The following is a 12,623-nucleotide window of genomic DNA, read 5'->3' as shown; positions in this document are numbered from 1 at the left end:
CCATACAATATCACGCTGTCTGTTTGACATACCACTCACCTTCAATTTACTCCATACACTCTGCACTTCATTAGACCTCAAACCTGCAATTTCACATGGAATTTCATTTGCACGTATTCTCTTCATCACCGCATTCTTATTTTTAAACTCACTCATTGGCACAGCAAGCAAGTCATTTTTCCTCACAAAAACCTCAATCCTCATATACCACACTGGACACTTGAAAGCCACAGGCACACTTGCATCTCTCTTTACCCAATTCAGACCATACAACATCCAACCAGCCAAGTATCTAATCATGAAACCAGTCTTATTATTCCTCTGCACTAACACAGACACCACTTTGATATAATTCAAAGCCAAAAATACCTCAACATTTGGAAAATCCAAACCACCATTCACACACATCTTATACACATACTCTCTCTTCAATTTTTCCATTCTACTCCCCCAAAAAAATGTAAAAATCATCTTTTCCGTCTTCTTAATTTTGTGAGTAGCAAAAGGGAAAACAACTGCACAAAAAAGTAAAATTGGTAACACAACAGATTTAACTATCAAAATTTTTCCCGTCAGTGTCAAACTTCTCAGTCTCCAAAAGTTCAGCTTTCGTTCTATTCTCATACCACATTCATCCCAACTTTCATTCCCTCTCAAATCCTCATTAAATTGCACACCCAATATTTTAATAGCACCCATCTCACAATTAACCCCATCCATTCTCACACTCCTATCACCAAAACACTTAAAGCTACATTTACCCCAATTCACTTTAAACGCAGACGCACTACAAAACAACCTCAACAACAATCTCGCTCTATTTATCTCCGCCTCTCTTTCACTAACAATCACCACATCGTCCATATAACCCAACACTTTCAGAAACTTACCATTACTCCCAGGAATTAATAACCCCCTCATAAATTTTTCCCTTCTAACCATACACAACAACACTTCAATCACACTAATGAACAGGACAGGGGACATAGGACAACCCTGCCTGACACCTGACCTTATCCCCACTTTTCCACTCAGAAACCCATTTACGAGAAACTCACTTGTTACGTTCCCATACAAACCTTTCACTGTATACACAAACTTTCTCGGAAAACCCATTTTACACAGCACACTAAACATAAACTCATGCGACACCCTATCAAATGCCTTTTCAAAATCCACAGATAGGACCATACATTTCTGCTTTCTATCCATACAGTCCCCAATCATATCCCTTAGTAACAACAAATTATCAGTCATACTTCTACCAGGCACTGCACACACTTGATCTTCATTCACCACTTCAGCAACAACCTCACGCATCCTATTGGCCAATACTTTACTAAAACACTTATAGTCAGAATCCAACAAAGTAATTGGCCTCCAATTTGCCAAATTTTTCTTCTCACCTTTTTTATATATCAGCACAACCACACCTTCTTTCATAGATTTGCTCAACACACCATGCTTCCACATATACTGACATACCTCAAGCAAATCCCCACCAATTATATCCCACATCCTCACATATAATTCAATTGGGATCCCATCCTTCCCAGGTGTTTTATTTTTACTTGCACTCATCACCACATTTCTCACTTCATCCATGGTAATATCACCACACAGAGACTCACAATCTTCCTCTCCAAGTTTATTTTCCAACCCATTCAAAACCTCATTCATCAAATCCTTATCATACCACTTCTCTCCATACAACTGGGTATAAAAACCTTCAACTTCACTCATCACATCCTTTCCAGAAACACACTCACCCCTATCATTCAATAATTCATCCATATCATCCTTTTTACCACATATTTTTTTGAAAAAAAATCTTGTACATTTTTCATCTTTGTCTAAGTTCTCAACTTTTGATCTATATATAATTTTTTTCCCTTTTTCCTCTAATAAAAGCCTACTTTCATTCCTTGCGTCCCTCATCAAATCACTGACATCCACACCAAGCTCGCCAAGTTTTCTCAACCATTCTATTCTAACATTCAACTCATTATATTGGTTTCTTAGCATAGCTGCTTTTTTATAGCCCCATTTTTTAAAGAATCTTTTACATTCATTCTTCATCCAATCCCACCACTCCAACACATTCCCAAAAGATTCCTGCCGCGATTTCCATCCTTTATACGCATATATAAAAGCCTTCACAATTCTTTCATCCTCTAATAAACTTACATTTAACTTCCATACCCCTGCACCACGCACTAAACGAACATCCCCTTCAAAAGTTGCACACATACACACATGGTCAGAAAAGGTCACATCGCGCTGCCGTAAACTCATGCACCCCACATTTTTTGAGAAAAGCACCCGATCTATCCTTGATGTTACCCCTCCTCTATCAGACCTATAAGTGTCGGGTGGTGGCTTTCCCAAATGAACCTCAGCAGCATCTATAAAAGAAAAATCTTTGATTAATTGGTACAACTTTTTACCAGATACATCCATTTTTTCCCCTTCCGTCACACAGTTAAAGTCCCCAACCCAAATCGTAGGAATTCTCCCTGGCAAAAAAAAGGACAACTTCTCTAGGAGCTCTAACCTCTCTTCTTTTTTTGTTGCTCCATATATATTAATTACCCTTACCCTCCACCCTCTGACATTTATCTCTGCCAAAATACACCTCCCCACTTCCACCACAATATAACTTTCTAATTTTAAATTCCTATTCCCTAGCAATATTCCTACCCCATCATTTTTATTTATAGAAGAACCAGACCATATACATTGGCCATATGGCCATTCCTGTTCTGGCACAGGTTCCCTAATACCGCATTCTTGCAAACAATATACATCAGCTCCTAAATTTTTTAAAAAATCCAGAACTGCAGCCCTCCTGGGCTTAGATTGAATCAGTCGTACATTTAAGGATACGACATCAAATGTAGGTTTGGATGCCATATTTTAATTTTCATAGCCAGATAACCGCAGGTTGTCCATTTGCACTTCAGCCTTTGCCTTCTGGAGGCTGGCAACCTAATGTGAAGAAACTGGTCCCTTGATCTTCTAGAAAAGGCTCATCAAACGAAATCACTGATGAGGGGTATTCCTCCTCCCTTCCAGGGGTTACAGGGGGTGACGCGGCCAGCCTGGCTCTCTTAGCCCCCATATCCAGAATTTCGTCTGCAGGTCGGGTGCCTACAGTGGTAAAATCCCCTTGACCTCCAACTCCTTCCAGAAACACTTCATCCAGACTCCAAGAAACAGGAGGAGTCACGGGGACGTCGCCCTCAATTTCTCCCTCACCCTGTAGCCCAGTCTGGGCATCGGATGGGTGAGGAAGATCCTCCTCGACCAGGGCTACCTCCATGCCTGCCCCTTCCTCCACACGTACTTCTACTGGAGATGTGCTTAAAGAAGCCAGATAGTCAGCGGGTACCTCCTCGCCCAACCGTCCAGTTCTCGCTATCATCTCAGCCACTTGGCTCCTGGCTGCCTCTGCATATGACTTCTTCCGCAGAGGGCAGTCTTTGAATGTATGCCCTTCCACCTCGCAGAGATTACAAACAATGCGGTTGACACATTCTTTTGCTTTGTGACCCTCCTGGTTACATCTGGAACACTTCCCTGAATTTTGACATCCTTCCCTTGTGTGGCCAAAAACTTTACAATTCCTGCAGAAGGGAGGACACCTGGGAAAAAACAGATATCCCCTGTCTCTTCCAATGGAGAAGTTCGATGGAGGGAAATGGAAGCCTCCTGGTTCCTCAATATCTTGCCGAAACCGGACCCGAAATTTGTATTTCCCATTCCAGATCATTTCAGTGTTCAAGATTTTATTCTCAAACTTAACATATGCACAATGTCTAGACAGGAATGCCGTGATATCTTGCAAAGGTACATGTGCATTGTAGAGAAAAACAACCAGGAAGACTTCTCCTTCATCATACAGCAGGATAAAAGTAAGTCCTCCAAGCTCAGGATTGTTCACATTTTGCATCAAATTGTAATGGAAAGTATGGCAGGCAGGTAAATCCGTCAATATCAAGGTAAAATGACCAACCTTATGCTCCTGAAGACAAAGGATTTTCTTCCGCTCCACTTTCAGAATTCCAAACAAGATGTTGTTCACCAGGTGTCGTAGGTCCAGGGTCTTCTCTGATCCAACATCAACTTCGATCCGAATGCCGTACTTGACCCGGGTTTCCCCGGCCTTAGCGTGACGTACAATAACGCCCATGTCGATCGCCTTCCTGCCACTGGCTGTCTCCCTATAGCAACAAGCAGCTTAAGCCCAAAAGGGCGATGCTGCAGGGCCGAGAGTTCAGCACTGGACGCCTCTGGTTAGCCACTTGAGCTTAGCCAAAAGGCCGAGAAGCGATAACCCGAACGGGCCGCGCGTTGACCGAGCCTGCCCAATACTGCTGTTCACCCCTTGCAGCGATTCAGCCTACTCCTAGGCAATTCCATGGGGCCCTGCAGGCTCACACACACTCACAGCTACTAAGCAGGAGGTGAATAAAGGCCGGAGAGGAAGCAAGACAGGATTTGCTTCTTTTGCTTGCACCACAATGCAGTGCTGAAAGAGGAGGAATCGACATAAAAACGCCTTCCTGGCAACGCCCAAATGCCCTCCTGCCGTGCAAACACTGGCAGCAGCAGCAGCAGCAGCAGCAGCAGTAAGTGCATGCCCACTGCCACCCCTTCTCCTTTCACACCTTGTATCAGCTTTAATCCAGTGCTGCCTGCTGAGCAGCACTGACCAACACTGCCTGGGCCCAGGCTTTTATCTCTGAGGCCCCATTATGATGTCAGAAAGCTGGCTCTGGCTCCTGAGGTCTCCACTATGACACGTGCAAAGTTCCGTCTGAACTTTATATAAGACGGTGCGGCTCAGTCAGTCACTCAGTGTTGCCTGAGAGGGCAACACTGCAACAGCCGGCCCCCAGGCTGTCTTTTTTTTGCACAGCTAGTTGCCTCCAGGAGGCCACAAGAGGGAGACAAGGGACTGCAAAATGGAAAATAGGCATCCACCAACTTTACAGACAACTTGTTCTCCTTGCTCCTACAACCTCCATCCTTGCACAGTTTGTTATTCTTCCAGGTAACATAGTAACAAATCCAAATTGCTGCTCTCTTTGTAGGCAAGCAAGGATTTGTTGCAACTGCAATTCTTACTTCTTCTTGAAATGTAGGGACCACAGTACATTCCATCACATCCATCTAGTGTACACAGGTAGGTCCATTGTGACGGGCGGGCGGGCGGGCTGGCTGCTTTAATGGCTGTTTGCTGTTCCCCTACTCCACTCCACTATTTGACTATGGTGCTGCATCAATCAGTGGCTGGCTCAGGTGCAGCTCTTTAACCTACCTAGGAGGGAGGGCGGAGAGAAGACAAGGAAGGTGAATGAGCTGTTCCAATGTGAAATGCCGGAAACACAGAAACACAGACGACACAAAACAAGAGGTGGCAATGTATTAATTAATTGCATTTAATAAATTAGCTCATTATCACACATGACTGTACAAATGCATTGTCCAACAGGTGTTGAAATAATGGGATTAAAAGGGGAGATCCCATCCGAAAGACAAAAACAATGGCAAACACAAAAAGCACTTTTGGAATCTGATTTTAGTAAACACATAAGGAAAGGGTGCACCGGTCCTGGAAATACTGCAATACCAGGTCAATGCGTGGAGTGGACAGAGCAAGCTCTATTTCCATCTCCCTGTTCTAAAAATCCATTTAATATATGGTCCCCAGATAGGGGACGTATCAGATATTAAACTGATAAGAACAGATTTTTTTTCAGTTGGCTACCCCCTCGCGGGGGTGTCAATGATTTATTTATAAAAATTTCAATTTTACAATAAAACACATTTTAGTTACATAGATAAATACAAAGAATTTTTACATTGTAACAATAGTAAAATCAAATTTTCATAAAATTTATGTAGAGGGACATGGGGCAAATCTTTATTTATTTGGAGTTCCAGTCAGTCACAAACCATTTATTTAGAAGGGTGGCATTCCTTTTTTTGTCTAGTAAAAAATAAATATACATCTCACTAAAACAAAGACCTAAAACATCATCAACCGATAAAACGTCGTGCTTAAAAAGGAGGATGTTCCTGGCCTTCCATAGAGCTTCTTTGGCGCAATTCATCGTCTTCCATGCAATTATCTTCTGACTCGCGGTTGGGCATCCAAAAAGTCCATATAAAATATCTTCATAGTTTAAGTCCTTTAGGTCCGCCATCTTCACCAAAAGAGGGAATATTTTTTTCCAAAATTGTTTTGCAAAGTCACATGTCCAAAAAATATGTCTTATAGTTTCCTCGGCCTGGCAGCCTTCCCTCGGGCAGACGGCAGACCTCGCGAATCCTCTTCTGTACTGGAATGCCCGGCATGGAAGACATTGATGAACGCAGCTCCAGGCCAGGTCCATCTGTGCATTAAAAAGATAAAACACATTAATTATTTTGAAAATAAAAGCACATCGTTGCGTATTAAAATTCTCTACATTGCTGACCGTCTCGCTCTCTCTCAGGTCTTTAATTATTTTTTTGCTGTTTTTAAGCTCGTTCACGGTCTTCCCTTTTAAATTGAAGAGAGCCACTATTTTTTCTAAAATTACGTAATTCGCTGGTAATTTAAAAGCGTATGGTGAGGATAAAATTATGTTGAACCAACCAAACCTCCGCATAAAAAACCCAGTATTAAAACGTAAAAAGTAAGACCAATAGTGCTCTTTAAAAAGGGAATTAAAACAGAAACTAAAGAACTTAACTAAAAGAAACCTATTAAAATCAGGGAAATCTTTGCCACCCTTTGGTTTGGACTTTATTACCGTTTCTCGTTTCAATTTCTCCATCCTGGAACTCCAAAAGAAGGTAAAACATGCTTTTGTTATTTTTCGTAATAAAACTGTTGGGGGAGGGAACACCATGCTCGTGTATAAAAGAAGGGGTAAAATGACCATTTTTATGATTAAAATTTTTCCCTCCATAGTGAGTTTCCTCATATTCCACATACAAATTTTATTGTTTACCTTCTGCGCCACCATGTCCCAACTTATAAAACCATTGTCGTGCTCACTGAAGGAGATACCTAAAACTTTAATAGTATCTGACACAGGAACGGGTACGTCTCTAAAAACCATGCTTCCTATGCTTAAAACATTACTTTTGCTAAAGTTTATTCTAAAACCGGAAGCACAGCAATAAAACTCAATTTGTTTTAGGGCTTTCTGAAGCGAGAGGGTGTCCCTACAAAGTATCGCCACATCATCCATGTACCCCACTGCTTTAGCCTCTATGCCGCCACCCCCCGGCAGGGGGACTCCACGTATCTGTTTGTCCCGGCGTATTGCGCATAGCAGAGGCTCTAGTGCACATATGAAAAGCAGTGGGGACAAGGGACACCCCTGCTTCACCCCAGAGTTTAAAAGAACGTCCTGTGTCTTAAAACCATTTACTAAAATTTTGCTTGTGCAATCTTTATAAAAGGCTTTAATAGATAATAAAAAACCTTCAGGTATACCCATCCGCTCTAAAACCTTAAAAAGATAAAAGTGTGATACTCGGTCGAAAGCTTTTTGAAAATCTATGGATAAAATGGCTAATTTACCTTTTCTAGATTTTGTGTCTTCAATCGCATCTTTTATTAAATTAATATTATCCCAGATGCTGCGGCCTGGCACCCCACACACCTGGTTAGAGTGTATGATGTGGGGTACTATGGCTTTTAAACGGTTTGCGCATAGTTTTGCCATTATTTTGTAGTCACTATTCAGAAGGGTTATTGGTCTCCAATTCTCTAAAACTGCGATGTCACCTTTCTTGTATAGCAAGGAGACCTCACCCTTCCGCCAGGACTTAGGCAGCATCTTGGAATGAAAGACTTCGGTAAAAAGGTTTAAGAGATCATCTTTTAAAATATCATAAAATTTGACATAAAACTCGCTGGGTATACCGTCCGGGCCAGGAACTTTACCTGCTTTAAAACTCTTCACTGTCTCTAAAATCTCCTGCTCCGACAGTTCCTGCAATAAAAAATTCTGGGAGACAGGGTCTAAAACAGTGGTAATCTCCTTCAGCGAGTCACGCATAAAATCACGATCCACAGTTTTCACATTAAAAAGGTCAGTATAAAACTCATGAACTTTACTTAAAAGACCCTGTACATCCGACACCCCATCAATATTTTTAAGAATAGCTTTTTTATTGTTCATTTTCTTAAAAAAGTACCTGGAGCAGGTCTCGTTCTCTTCCACGTGCTGTACTTTAGAACGAAATATAATTTCTTTACCTTTCTGCTCCAGGCACTGAGCTATCTCTTTTTTTAAGTTGGTGATGTCGTCTTTTACATCTATCTCATGCTCTCTCATCTTGTACAGGGTCTGTAGGCGGGTGTTGAGGATTTTAAAAAAAGCTTTCTTCTCTCTGGCTTTTGCCACACTTTTTTTAATAAAAAATTCTTTTATTTTTCTTTTCATTTTCTCCCACCATTCAGTGATGGGAGCCCGTGTGTCTCTCACCCGCCTACTCTCTTTGTAAAATTCAATAAAATCTGTAAAAACCTGTGGATCATCTAAAAGGGAAACATTTAACTTCCAGGACTTTTTACTAATAATGTTATTAAAATCACGCTTTACATAAAATGATAAAAGCTTGTGATCGGAAAAAACATTGGTTAAAACTTCACATTTAAAAGGCAGTAGATTCTCGTTACAAAATATAAAATCTATCCTGGAGCTACAGGTGGCGTTGCTCCAGGTAACGCCGGCTTCCTCTGGACTGCTCCTGTTACATTCTTTATAAACGTCTTTTAACTTAAAATCACCCACCATATCTTTGAGCAGTCCAGAGGTCTTATCATAGTTCCTGCTTGTAGCACTGGTAAGCCGGCGTTCCCCTCTCAGGATACAATTAAAATCACCTGCGAGGATAAAAGGCTCAGTCGTGTTAATAAAAAGAGGTAAAATCGCTAACATTTCTGCTCTTTCATTTTTGTCAGGTGAGCCATAAAAATTTAAGAACTGCCATTTCACACCGTCAATAAAAGCCTTAACCAATAAAATACGTCCTGGAAGAATCTCTTGGATAAAATCGATTAAAACGTTTCCCTTAAAAAGAATGGCGACCCCTGCTGATCTGGACTCGTTAGATCCAGACCAGACTGATGGACCATACTTCCAATCCTCTTGGTATTTATGGTACTTCATCGTATGGGGAATGCCGCACTCCTGCAGGAAAAAAACAGAGGCTGCCAGGCCAGCTAAAAAGCTGAAGAGAGCAACCCTTCTAACTTTGGACTTGGCGCCCCTCACGTTGAGGGAGATTCCCTTTACTTCTGACATTGTGGAGATTTAAAATAACGTCTTGATTTTAAAATAATAAATATTCGTGGAACTTAAAATCAGACATTTCCTCCACCAGCATTACCAGAATTCTCGTTCGCGCTCATATCCCCACCCTCGTCCGAATCGCCTGCAAAGAGGGACGAAAAGGGAGAGGAACTTCCTTCACTGAGAGCCGTGCCAGCAACTCTTATCTCGTACAAGGGGAGCCCACTCTCGCTTAGCGTCACCTGGGTCTCAACTGGGTGACCACGTAGGTCCATTTCGGGTGGGTCCCCCAAGGGCCCCGCCTCTCCCCCCAGGCTCTGTTGACGCCGTCTTAGAGGGGGAGGTTGCGCACATGGCGGGGTGTCCGGTATCTGGGAGGGAACAGTGCCCACCCTCCTCACCAGGTCAGGCGAGGAGGTGGTCCTAGGAGGAGCCTCTCTTTTCTTCACGGATGTGTCCATCTGCTCCTCCCCTGATTCCCTCCTACCAGCACGCTCCTGTTTTCCCTTTTTCCGGGGACCCACCGCTACCCAGTTCTCCTGCTCGGAGTCAGACTCCTGAGACCCAGGTACAGGAGCAGGCCCGGCACCCACTGGACAACCAGCCCTCTGGGATGCCACAGTATCATTGGTGGCCTGCTCCTTTTCCGCCTTCCGCTTAGCTTGCCTTTTGTCATTGGCGCTGGGCTCCTTCCTTTCCTCAGAGGTTGCTGGCTGCGAGGCACCTGCTTTGGCTCCATTACTCCGCACCACTGAAGCCCAGGTGCCTCGCTGCTCCTTCGCGGCCCCGGCATGCTCCTCTCCCCGGGGGTGGGACTGGTCTGCTGGTGGAGCACGTGGGGGCGCCTCGGGTTGCTCATTTTCTTCGCCTCGGTACCTATGGGGACAAGAATAGTACAAATGACCAGTTTTTTGGCAAAAATTACATTTTTTCTCTTGTGAGCACTCTCTCATATTGTGCTCTTTGCTTCCACAGTTTCTACAGGTGACATCGCAGTTAAAACTGGTATGTCCATAAGTACCGCAGGCCCTGCAGAAGTTTGGCATCCCTGAAAAATAGAGGTCGCCATTCACATTTCCAATTTTAAAACGAGCCGGTGGTAATCTCGTTTCTTGGGTGGAGGGGTCCTTTATCAAAGTCACTAAAAACTTCCACTTGACGGTCCACACTCCACACTCGTTCATAACTCTCCCCAATAGTTTAACGTTCTTGAAGTAGGCAGCTAGAAATGCTGCCACTTCCATATCCTTCACATATGGGGAGTACATTTTAATCACAACGAGTTTGGTAATTTCAAAGGCATGTTCTACTACCTGGACTCCCGCTACCACGAGTTCACCTTTTCTCCTCTCAGCTCGGTCCATGGCATCACGGAGGATTCCTTCTCCCATAAAGGTGACATCAAATATTCCTCGTTTCGGGTAGTCCTGGATAGCCAAAATCTCGTTTTTGTGGACCGCCAGTAGTTCTTCCAAGATCGTGTTGACCAAAAATTTCACGCCACGTGGACCGCCTCCACCCTCTGCCACGATAAATCTGGCAGAGTTCTTTAGCCGGGCATACACCGGCACCGCATCTGGCTCGCCTGCCATTTCCGTGGCCAGGCCGAACCGCACAGCAAATGCTGCGCCCTATGGAGTCCTGAGACGTACCAAAGGGCTGGGGGGGGGATCGCAACTCGTTGCTCAGGACTAAGCCTCTCTCCCAAATAGCAGCACGGGGGTGAAGTCCAGGCGAACCTGGACGATCCCCCGAGGCCGAGAGAGAGGGTACCTGAGCACCTTCTGACTAAAAACCTCCTGTATAAATACACTTGGTCTTAGCCAAAAGGCCGAGAAGCGATAACCCGAACGGGCCGCGCGTTGACTGAGCCTGCCCAATACTGCTGTTCACCCCTTGCAGCGATTCAGCCTACTCCTAGGCAATTCCATGGGGCCCTGCAGGCTCACACACACTCACAGCTACTAAGCGGGAGGTGAATAAAGGCCGGAGAGGAAGCAAGACAGGATTTGCTTCTTTTGCTTGCACCACAATGCAGTGCTGAAAGAGGAGGAATCGACATAAAAACGCCTTCCTGGCAACGCCCAAATGCCCTCCTGCCGTGCAAACACTGGCAGCAGCAGCAGCAGCAGCAGCAGCAAGTGCATGCCCACTGCCACCCCTTCTCCTTTCACACCTTGTATCAGCTTTAATCCAGTCCAGTGCTGCCTGCTGAGCAGCACTGACCAACACTGCCTGGGCCCAGGCTTTTATCTCTGAGGCCCCATTATGATGTCAGAAAGCTGGCTCTGGCTCCTGAGGTCTCCACTATGACACGTGCAAAGTTCCGTCTGAACTTTATATAAGACGGTGCGCCTCAGTCAGTCACTCAGTGTTGCCTGAGAGGGCAACACTGCAACAGCCGGCCCCCAGGCTGTCTTTTTTTTTGCACAGCTAGTTGCCTCCAGGAGGCCACAAGAGGGAGACAAGGGACTGCAAAATGGAAAATAGGCATCCACCAACTTTACAGACAACTTGTTCTCCTTGCTCCTACAACCTCCATCCTTGCACAGTTTGTTATTCTTCCAGGTAACATAGTAACAAATCCAAATTGCTGCTCTCTTTGTAGGCAAGCAAGGGTTTGTTGCAACTGCGATTCTTACTTCTTCTTGAAATGTAGGGACCACAGTACATTCCATCACATCCATCTAGTGTACACAGGTAGGTCCATTGTGACGGGCGGGCGGGCGGGCGGGCTGGCTGCTTTAATGGCTGTTTGCTGTTCCCCTACTCCACTCCACTATTTGACTATGGTGCTGCATCAATCAGTGGCTGGCTCAGGTGCAGCTCTTTAACCTACCTAGGAGGGAGGGCGGAGAGAAGACAAGGAAGGTGAATGAGCTGTTCCAATGTGAAATGCCGGAAACACAGAAACACAGACGACACAAAACAAGAGGTGGCAATGTATTAATTAATTGCATTTAATAAATTAGCTCATTATCACACATGACTGTACAAATGCATTGTCCAACAGGTGTTGAAATAATGGGATTAAAAGGGGAGATCCCATCCGAAAGACAAAAACAATGGCAAACACAAAAAGCACTTTTGGAATCTGATTTTAGTAAACACATAAGGAAAGGGTGCACCGGTCCTGGAAATACTGCAATACCAGGTCAATGCGTGGAGTGGACAGAGCAAGCTCTATTTCCATCTCCCTGTTCTAAAAATCCATTTAATATATGGTCCCCAGATAGGGGACGTATCAGATATTAAACTGATAAGAACAGATTTTTTTTTTTTTTTCAGTTGGCTACCCCCTCGCGGGGGTGTCAATGATTT

General features: G+C 44.1%; 1 non-coding gene and 1 pseudogene across 1 annotated transcript; both read right to left on the bottom strand.

Moving 5' to 3' along the window:
* Positions 1–5,601: 5,601 nt before the first annotated feature.
* LOC142679684 (U2 spliceosomal RNA) lies at positions 5,602–5,796 on the bottom strand. The gene has a single exon (XR_012852866.1). It is a non-coding gene; the product is annotated as a U2 spliceosomal RNA (small nuclear RNA).
* A 6,623-nt stretch (positions 5,797–12,419) lies between these two features.
* LOC142679701 (U2 spliceosomal RNA) lies at positions 12,420–12,623 on the bottom strand (annotated as a pseudogene).

The sequence above is a fragment of the Rhinoderma darwinii genome (assembly GCF_050947455.1).
Source record: "Rhinoderma darwinii isolate aRhiDar2 chromosome 2 unlocalized genomic scaffold, aRhiDar2.hap1 SUPER_2_unloc_55, whole genome shotgun sequence".
Classification (NCBI taxonomy): Eukaryota; Metazoa; Chordata; class Amphibia; order Anura; family Rhinodermatidae; genus Rhinoderma; species Rhinoderma darwinii.
The sequence above is the reverse complement of the archived record's forward strand: the minus strand, read 5'-3'. Positions and strand labels throughout refer to the sequence as shown.